The sequence below is a fragment of the Carassius carassius genome, chromosome 3 (genome assembly GCF_963082965.1).
Source record: "Carassius carassius chromosome 3, fCarCar2.1, whole genome shotgun sequence".
Taxonomy (NCBI): domain Eukaryota; kingdom Metazoa; phylum Chordata; class Actinopteri; order Cypriniformes; family Cyprinidae; genus Carassius; species Carassius carassius.
Genome location: NC_081757.1, coordinates 25,777,015 through 25,785,656, shown reverse-complemented (window position 1 = coordinate 25,785,656; position 8,642 = coordinate 25,777,015). Strand labels below are relative to the sequence as shown.

General features: G+C 35.2%; 1 long non-coding RNA gene across 1 annotated transcript in view; it reads left to right on the top strand.

Annotated features, from left to right (window-relative positions):
- The first annotated feature begins 1,769 nt into the window (after positions 1–1,769).
- Positions 1,770–8,642, top strand: part of LOC132114693 (uncharacterized) — a 77,929-nt gene continuing 71,056 nt past the window's right edge. The window contains exon 1 of the long non-coding RNA XR_009425349.1: positions 1,770–2,013. This is a non-coding gene — a long non-coding RNA (uncharacterized LOC132114693). The remainder of the gene's footprint in view (positions 2,014–8,642) is intronic.

Sequence of the window (8,642 nt, the reverse complement as noted above, 5' to 3'; positions counted from 1 at the left end):
TACAGTACCATGCTTTTAGTACCTTTTAATGTAAACCCAAAACATTAAACACATTAAAAATAAATAAATAATAAAACAATTATTTTTTTCCATCTTGCAGTTCATTCATATCAGTTTATATCTAAATATTTTGCTCACAGATCATTATTAACATTCTGTATATAATTCTATTTTATTTTCTATTATCTTTTATTATTTGTATTTTTATTTTTAGCTGAAAAGACGTAAAGGAAGCAGTCATCCCAGTGGTGTTTTTGGAGCGGTATTCCTTCAGAAATGGAGAGGACATAAAGCTGCGGAGGCAGACATTTGCAGCTGTAAGTCTGTGATAGTTTGTCCCTTTTATCAAACATTCCTGCTGTTATCATTTGTACAGCATTTGTTGTTTCTTAAACTGTTGCACTGTCCAAATACCCACACTTGCCATCTTTGCACTTCACCACTTGATTACTTATTTGACGTCTTTTCTGTATTTGGCCTAGTGTTCGAGTGAGCATGATGACCACAAGTGTGTGTCGAAATTTTCATGACCTGATGGTAGTGGAGATGTTCAAGATCATCATTAGACCCAGCATCAAATCTATTAAAAAATAAATTTAATCCATCTACCCATGTATGACCACCTGGGACAATATACCTTCTTACTTTATTTTCATGTCCAGACATCATATTTAGATCTTTCCAAACCCCTCTCACATACTTTTGTTGTAGTTTCTGTTCCATTTTTAACTTATAACTCTCTTTCCCCTCTCTAACCTTAACTTTCAATAACCTCTGTACTCTCTTTTGGTCATCCTTATCACCCACTAGAAAGGCCCTTTTTTCTTGTTTAATAATACTTTTAACTCAGAGGTAACCCAAGTGCTTATTGTTTGAATAACATTTAATCTTAGCGATAAACATCTCATGCCCTCGCGTCCGAATATTGATGCCAAATGTTTCCCACTGAAAGCAATGAAGGTCGTAGTGCGTCGATATTGTGACGTCGAGAGGCACATTTGGCGTCATAAAAGTGACGCTAGAGGCGCTTGACCATGCTACGGTTTTTGACGCCTTTGGAGTGAGAATGGGTTGTTATATCATATAGCTTATCTATAGTCTTGGAATTGGAAACTTGGTTGTCAGAAACGTTCCAAAATTTTTGGGAATTTTCTGCCCCTTTGCTCAGTGGCAGTTCTACACGGAGGCCTAGGTAGGTCACACGTGCCTCTGTACACATGTCCCTGGCCACCCCTGTGGCCACCCCCGCGCTGTATAAAAAAATGTAAAATAATAATAAAAAAAATGTAATAAGATTTTACACGCGAGCGCCAAAAGCGGAACTAATGCGACGCAACGTTCTACACGGGTAAATTAGTGCAGCGCATCCAAACACTGTTGCCTGCAGGCGGGAAGGAAGTCGACCGGAAGTTGAAGTCGGCCGCATGCCGCCATCTTGTAGCAGAACTTCACTTGCGTTAGCATTCCATTGACTCCCATTCATTTTGGCGTCACTTTGACAGCGAATAACTTTACATCTGAGGCATTTAAAGACTCCATTTGTCCATTATTTATTTCTAAAGATACACGACAATGTATAAAGGGCTCCATTACCTTCTATGTTACATTATGGCCCCGTAGAAACAGTTTTTGTAAAAATAGGCTAACGATTGCGTCATAACCACTCGACTCTCTGTCGCACAGCAGAGAAATTACCGTACAGACAGGAGGAGAACCTCGCAGGCAATCGGGGAGACGTCAAGAGAGAAGCCCATATCAGAATAATCAGAATACTTACTCCTGCTCACTCACGCCAAAGAACTCCCCGCTCAAGCTCGCCGTCTCTGCAAGATTAACGATGGCAGTTTGCACGCACAGCTACTAGAAGATTTACATCTGTCAGACAGGTTGCTGACGTCATCAAGCTTAGTTTGAGTCTGCGCGTCAGAAACGGAAGTGCTAAAAATCGCTAAAAATGGGCTTCACTTGTCTCAACTGAGTTCCAATGGGGTCGCTGTGTCCATTTCTTTTACTGTCTAAGGTTGCCTGCGGTGCTGCTCAGTGAATGAGAGCTCAGCAACTACTGGAGAGAGGAGTTACGATTTCTTCTTTTGCAAGAGTCGAAGGTAAGCAAAATTATTTTATCTCGTAAGTGACTTGTTGTTCTTGGACATAACCGTGTTACTTTTCTTCCTCAAACTGATAATGAAATCAAGTTTGTAAATGTCTGGTCTGATATGTTTAGAAACTTAATCATATTCAGGGATGCAAACAGCGCGCTTTTTGGCGCCTCCCACTTTTTTCACACCAGTTTGGGTGACTATGATTTGGTGATTATAATTTCACAAAGTCATCTGAAGCCATTCCATAGCTTAATGTGAGAGACAGAAGACTATTTACATCATTAAATTAAAGTTTACGGAAACCTTGTTTTCCCTCCTCTGCGGCTGTCAATCATTCTCCATTCAGTATTCAAACAGCGCGCGCACGCTACGTCCGGTTACAGCAGGATGTACAGTAAAACTCTCTCCAATATGATATATTCACATTATAATGCTTGATCTGTAGATAAAAAGGCTGTGGATTTGCATAAAATGACTTTATTTTGTGAATTTGTATTTTATGTTTGTTACTGTTTTTAAATGACTCGCTTGTGCCTGTTAGATCACACACATCACAACGACTATGAATCAGCATCAAATGCACAATAACTGGAATTTAAAACTGTGAAGAAACAAATGATAAATAAACTGTTGGACAGATATACACTAGGATTTGTGCGCTCAACATTTCTTTGCTTTGTGCCATGAACTTTTAAATGCTTTAAAAGCCATGAACTTTTAAAAACGCTTTGTGAGCTGTTTTGAAGCGTTTCATATTATCATGGTTTTGCGCACTGAAAGCTTTTTAAAAACGTATATATTTTTGGCCTGCACAATACATTTAAAATAAGCATAATTTAATTGTATATTATTTCTGTGTAGTGTAAGCATTATAAATATATACACTTCGGAATTCTTGACATTCATATATAAATATAAAATTGTGAAATGTATGATTGCCTGATTGAATTTTATAAGTGTACTAATAGTAATTTGTTTTTATTAACATGTTTAGATTGTATAAAATTTCAAGAATTTTTTCAAGAATTTCTTTTTGCTGCTGATACACTCACTAAGTTTAATAAAAATACATAATACATTTATTTAGGTGTTAACTGTAATCTTACACTGCAAAATGATAACTTACAAAGGATTAAATTCATCACAATTATGTAAGTATCTGGATATTGCCGCGGGGCTTCACCATTTTTAATGTGACCCTCTGGTTAAACACTGGCCCCTCCTTGGCCCCCCTAGTAAAATTTGTTTGGAGCCGCCACTGCCTTTGCTAGCCTATAGTCTCTTGAGCTTGCCAAAGCTGCAAAAGACAAGAATAATAATAATAATAATAATAATATTCTGAAATATTAATGCAACTTAAAAAGGAACTCTTTTCTATTTGAATATATTTTAAAATGTAGTGTATTCCTATAATGCCAAGGCTGAATTTTCAGCATCATTACTCCAATCTTCAGTGTCACAATCATTCTAATATCTTTATTTGGTGCTCATGAAACATTTGTTATTATTATCAGGGTTTAAAAAGTCTTAAAGATACAGTAAACCTATTTATAATGTTACAAGATATTTCTATTTCAAATAAGTTGATAATAATTTACTATTTCAAATAGATTCATAGTAATTGAGCACCAAATCGACACAGAATCACGTGCCACTGAAGTCTGGAGTATATTAAATTATTAAATTAGAAAACCGTTATTAACACACACACAGTACACACACGTGTCTATTACATGTAGTGAGTAAATGTATTTAATGCAGTCGTTTCTAGGGCTCTTTTTTAAGCGGAGAATGTGGTTGTTTTACACTGCTTCATTCAGAATACATTGCTGTTTGATTTGTTGTATGCTAGGATATGTAGCTTTTCCAGGAGCTTATCATTTGACAGACGGGATGCTTTTGATGCAAGATGCTTCATAATGAGGGATGCAGTCAAAAGACAGGAGCTGTCACAAGCGTAGCTGCTAGAAAAAGGCAAAGGAAAAAAAACACAAACAACAAAAAACCCTTTCCCTCCAGAGAAGTCGCTTCTAACATTGCTTTGTGTGATTTTGTGAGGCTATCTAAAATGGTTGATGGAGTTTGTGTTGTCTCTCACCTCCTGAAAAGCACTGGTGACCTTTCATTCATACAGCATGATGACTACTGAAGCCCTCTTTTATAAGCGTGGATGTACCTTTGCTGACAAAACTCCCATTTCCCAATGTTTTCCCTTTGTACCAGTATATGTTCTTGCTCACAGGCTGATTGGTGGCAGGTAATCAGGCAGTTTGCATCGGTCCCAGTGCTGCTAATATTGCTGACCACTAATGCTTTATTTTAAAGTTTGAAGAGGCAGAATAAAAACAAAGGCAGGAAAGGTTAATGTATTCAATTTTCTTACATTGTCCATTTTAAGGGGAGTGTGTGTGTGTTTGTGCGGGGGTTTACTCATCTCGCACTCACCTCTATGGCCCATTTGCATTAAAATACAATGGACTGTTAAACAGTTTCATTATTACACAAATGAAATTGGGTCCACAACAAATTATCGGAATCCAGATAGTACTGGATATACAATGCAGTCCTGCTGAACAATCTCAGTGGACTGTGTGTGTTTCATTCAGTTCTCAGTACCAGATTGACAATGCATTTGTGCTGTTCTTATTTCTTTTATAGAAAAATATCAAATGTAACCATAAGTAGTTGCTTTTAAGATGCCATAAATTCTTTAGGATATTGTTGTCTTTAGTATATGTTTTTATCAGCATAAATCTTAATGCTTCAGTAAATCTTCAGAACATTCTCATTATATAAAAATATTAAATGTAACTATACCATAAACAGTAGCTTTAAAGATGCAATAATGTGTCAGGATATGGATATCCAAATAATATTAAGAGACTATAGCCGCTTCAGCTGTTCAAAGCAATAACGTCTATTACATTGATCATATGTGCTTCAAATCCTCTCTTTCCATGGCAGTTCCACAAACATTTTGAGGGAATGCTCCCTGATTTTTGTCAGCAGAAATCACAATGCTTCAGCAGTAAATCTTCAGAGCAACTGCAACAATTCCGGCTGACTCAAAAGACCAATTTAGCATCTACAACAACACAATCAACTGCAACAGCAACAACAACATATCATACTGAATTTGTGACAATAGTGTAAATAGTTGTTTTTTCATGTGAAATCACAGATTCTTTGGTTCTGGCTCTTTTCTTTTTAATCTATTTTCTCCCAGCTGGTGTAATAGTGTTACAATAGAATAGACCATAATTGGTTGCACTGGGTACATGGAGAAAACCAGCTAAACTTATTGCCAGACAATCAATCATAACTTGTGCATTTCACAATATCACGTGTTCAGGAGTAATACAATTAAACCACTATTACTGTGTGCTAAGCTGGCATTGCTGGTGGACTATTACAATGAATTTAATGTGAATCATCCGTGCATGGACTCAACATACAAAACTCAATTGAGGCAGTTATCCAGCATAAGGGTCAAGCCACCAAATTAGTGCCTTTTGCGTCCCTAAGTATTAATCAAACATAGATTTTATATAGCAACAAATACATTCGCAATTTAAAAACATAAAAATACTATGTATTCTTTCATCAATATTACATCAAAAAAGTCAATTAAATAGTATTTTAAATTATTTAAAAAGCATCATGTTGATAAGGTTAAGGTTTTTGGCCTGTCCCAAACTATGATTTTTCTTTTGACATTTAATTTGCAAAATGAAGGCAAAATGATATAACAATCACATTTGCATATTGCAATGTTTTTAGCATAAGTATGCTTTTTTTTTTCTATAAATTAGAAATAATTTTATTGGTGTCCCCGGATTTCATGTCAGCCTTTTTACCCTCATCAAAAAACCCTTGTGAAATAACATTCATTCATTCAAGCAGTGTCAATACTGTTACCATTTTTTAAAATGTATTTAAACAATGAATTATTACATTTAATATAATCAGTGACTTCAAGTACCATCATTTCATAGAGTACAATGTGCTTTTGAGAACTTGACTAATTAGCAAATTAGTTTCAAATCGTCAAACCTATTACTGTCATCTCTGTTATTTTTCAGGGTAACAGGTTTTGACATTTGTGTCTGGAATTCATGGCAGCTTTCATTGGCCAAGGCCCCGCCCACGAGGCCGTTTGACCGACATGTCCAAAAACCAATCATAGTTTTTACAGTTATTGTCGCCACAATAACAGACCGGTGTGTAAAACTCCCTGATGTATTTTAAAGACTTTATGCTGTGAACTTTAAATATTTCACATACGTTTGAAAAACAGTTGTAAACACGAAAGCTTTCTTTTTTCGTGAGGGGGTTTGGCGCCACGGTATCTTTGTTTCCAGGTGGAATGTTAAAGAACGTGACACACACGTCTCCCGGAAATCCTGTAGAATTCAACCATTCTGAAAACGACTTTGACATTCCTGAAGTGTTTCCACTTTTGTGTTCCATATGCATCAGACATTTAGCAAACGGTTCGTGGGCGTGACGTCTGAGGCTGAGACTAACATAACATTTTAAAGATTGTCTGTGTAAAATTTTTAAAGGTTTTAAAGGTCACCCTAGCTGTATTAATAAGCTAATGCCTATATCATTTAGAGGCATATGAGCATCAGTTAAATTTTTAGTTAGTATTGTCTGTATATTGTTACTATTACTATTATTGTTAATGGATGGGATAAGATGATCAGTCTCAATAACCATGAAACAATGAAACAATTGAAACGATCCCAGTGAAAAGAGAGACTAAATGCTGCTCATATATGTGAAAATCACATAGTTATAATTAAACTAATGTAATAATGCTTGTGTTGGTATCGGTTGACAAAAATACCAAAACATGAGGTAGAAAAATACTCATAAAATAATAATTTACATAGTCTGAGATGGCACAATACAATTTCTTGTCTTTTTAAGGTGTCTTCATTTTACGTATATTAAATAAAAAAGTTGATTAAACTTGGAAAATGCACAGATTTTGTGGAATGACCCGTAATTTTACATGATCATAAATATTATTTAAAAAATCATTAAAAGTGACACCAGCATATAGACCAGACTTTTAACTGTATATGTATTTATTTATTTATTCTGTGCTTGTCTGTGTTCACAGCAAACCAGACTAGAGTAGGTGAGAGCAGGGAGAAATTTAACACATTTTGCTAATTTATTCATAATCTATTTAGCCTAAGACATCTTGACATATTAACAGTCATTAGCCTTTACATTTAAAGGCTATTTAATTAAATATAGATTACTTAAAACGTAATACTATAATTCTAACCATTATAATTGTATGTGATAAATGCAATAGTAAATGAAAAAGGTAATAAAACTAAAGATTAGTTATATTTTATGTGCACATACTAATGTTAGTCAATACACAACACATGCTCAATCACTAGGCATATTTTAATAATAACAAGGAAACTTGCTGTGTTTTACTACAGTACATGTAAACTCACAGCAAGACAAACAAGCCAATTTGGAAATACATGTTTTAATCAAATTTTAACCTCAAAGACACACTTTATAAAACTGGATAATAACAGAATTAGTTACCCCCCATTCACAGTGTAATATGAAAAGTTATGTCAAATGTATGCTTAATGCATTCTTCATGTGCCTTATAATTAATCATTGAATTGTACATGCTTGACGGCCCTGCCTTTAGCTAAACATATAATTTTGTGCATGTCATCTGAAGTGGATGTAGTAGTAAAGTAGTTCTGTGGCCACAGGAGATCTACAAAGTGCCTCTGAGCTGTGTGCAATATTTCCCTTGGAAATTACAGTGCATAGACTGCCTTTAATTGTGTGTTCTAGTTCATTTTAAACTCCAGCTGAGATGATCTCCAGCACCCTCACTGCTCTAATTAATGCACAGTGAATAATTCCCTTTTTTCCTTTTGGGTTTTCTTTCCATTCCTGTTGACAGAATCAAGAATCATGAAAAAACAATGCAATAATGCTTTTTGTATACAGTGTGCAGTGTACAGACTCAATAAAAGTGTACCATTTATTGTACTAGCCATCAGCCATCCTGCACAGCCATCTTTTTTTCTTTATTTATTCCAGAAGCTATAGCAGCAACATTGAAAATGTCAATGTCCACTGGCTTGCCATGCAATATAGTCTTGCCATGTGCCAGTTACTTTGACTTGATTATCTTGTAATGTGTGCAAGGTTTCACAACCTGCTGAGTGTCCAAACTTGCACAGTGTATGCCCAGTTTTACTTGTTGCAAAAAACGTGGACACCCAACTCAAACTCATGTGCCCCTGCCCTTTTTCAATGATCACGAATAATAATCAGTAAAACAAAATATATTTTATTATAATTACATTAAAAAATATATTTAAATATTTTTATGTATCTGTCAGTCTAAGATGTATTGCTATAGGTTGTGTGTGTCTTACTTTGAGCATGACTGAAAGACAGGCACCTGACAACACAAACTTGCTTTCTAACATTGTTCAAGATTTTTATTTATTTTCTGCTATAAAAACAAAATACAATGCA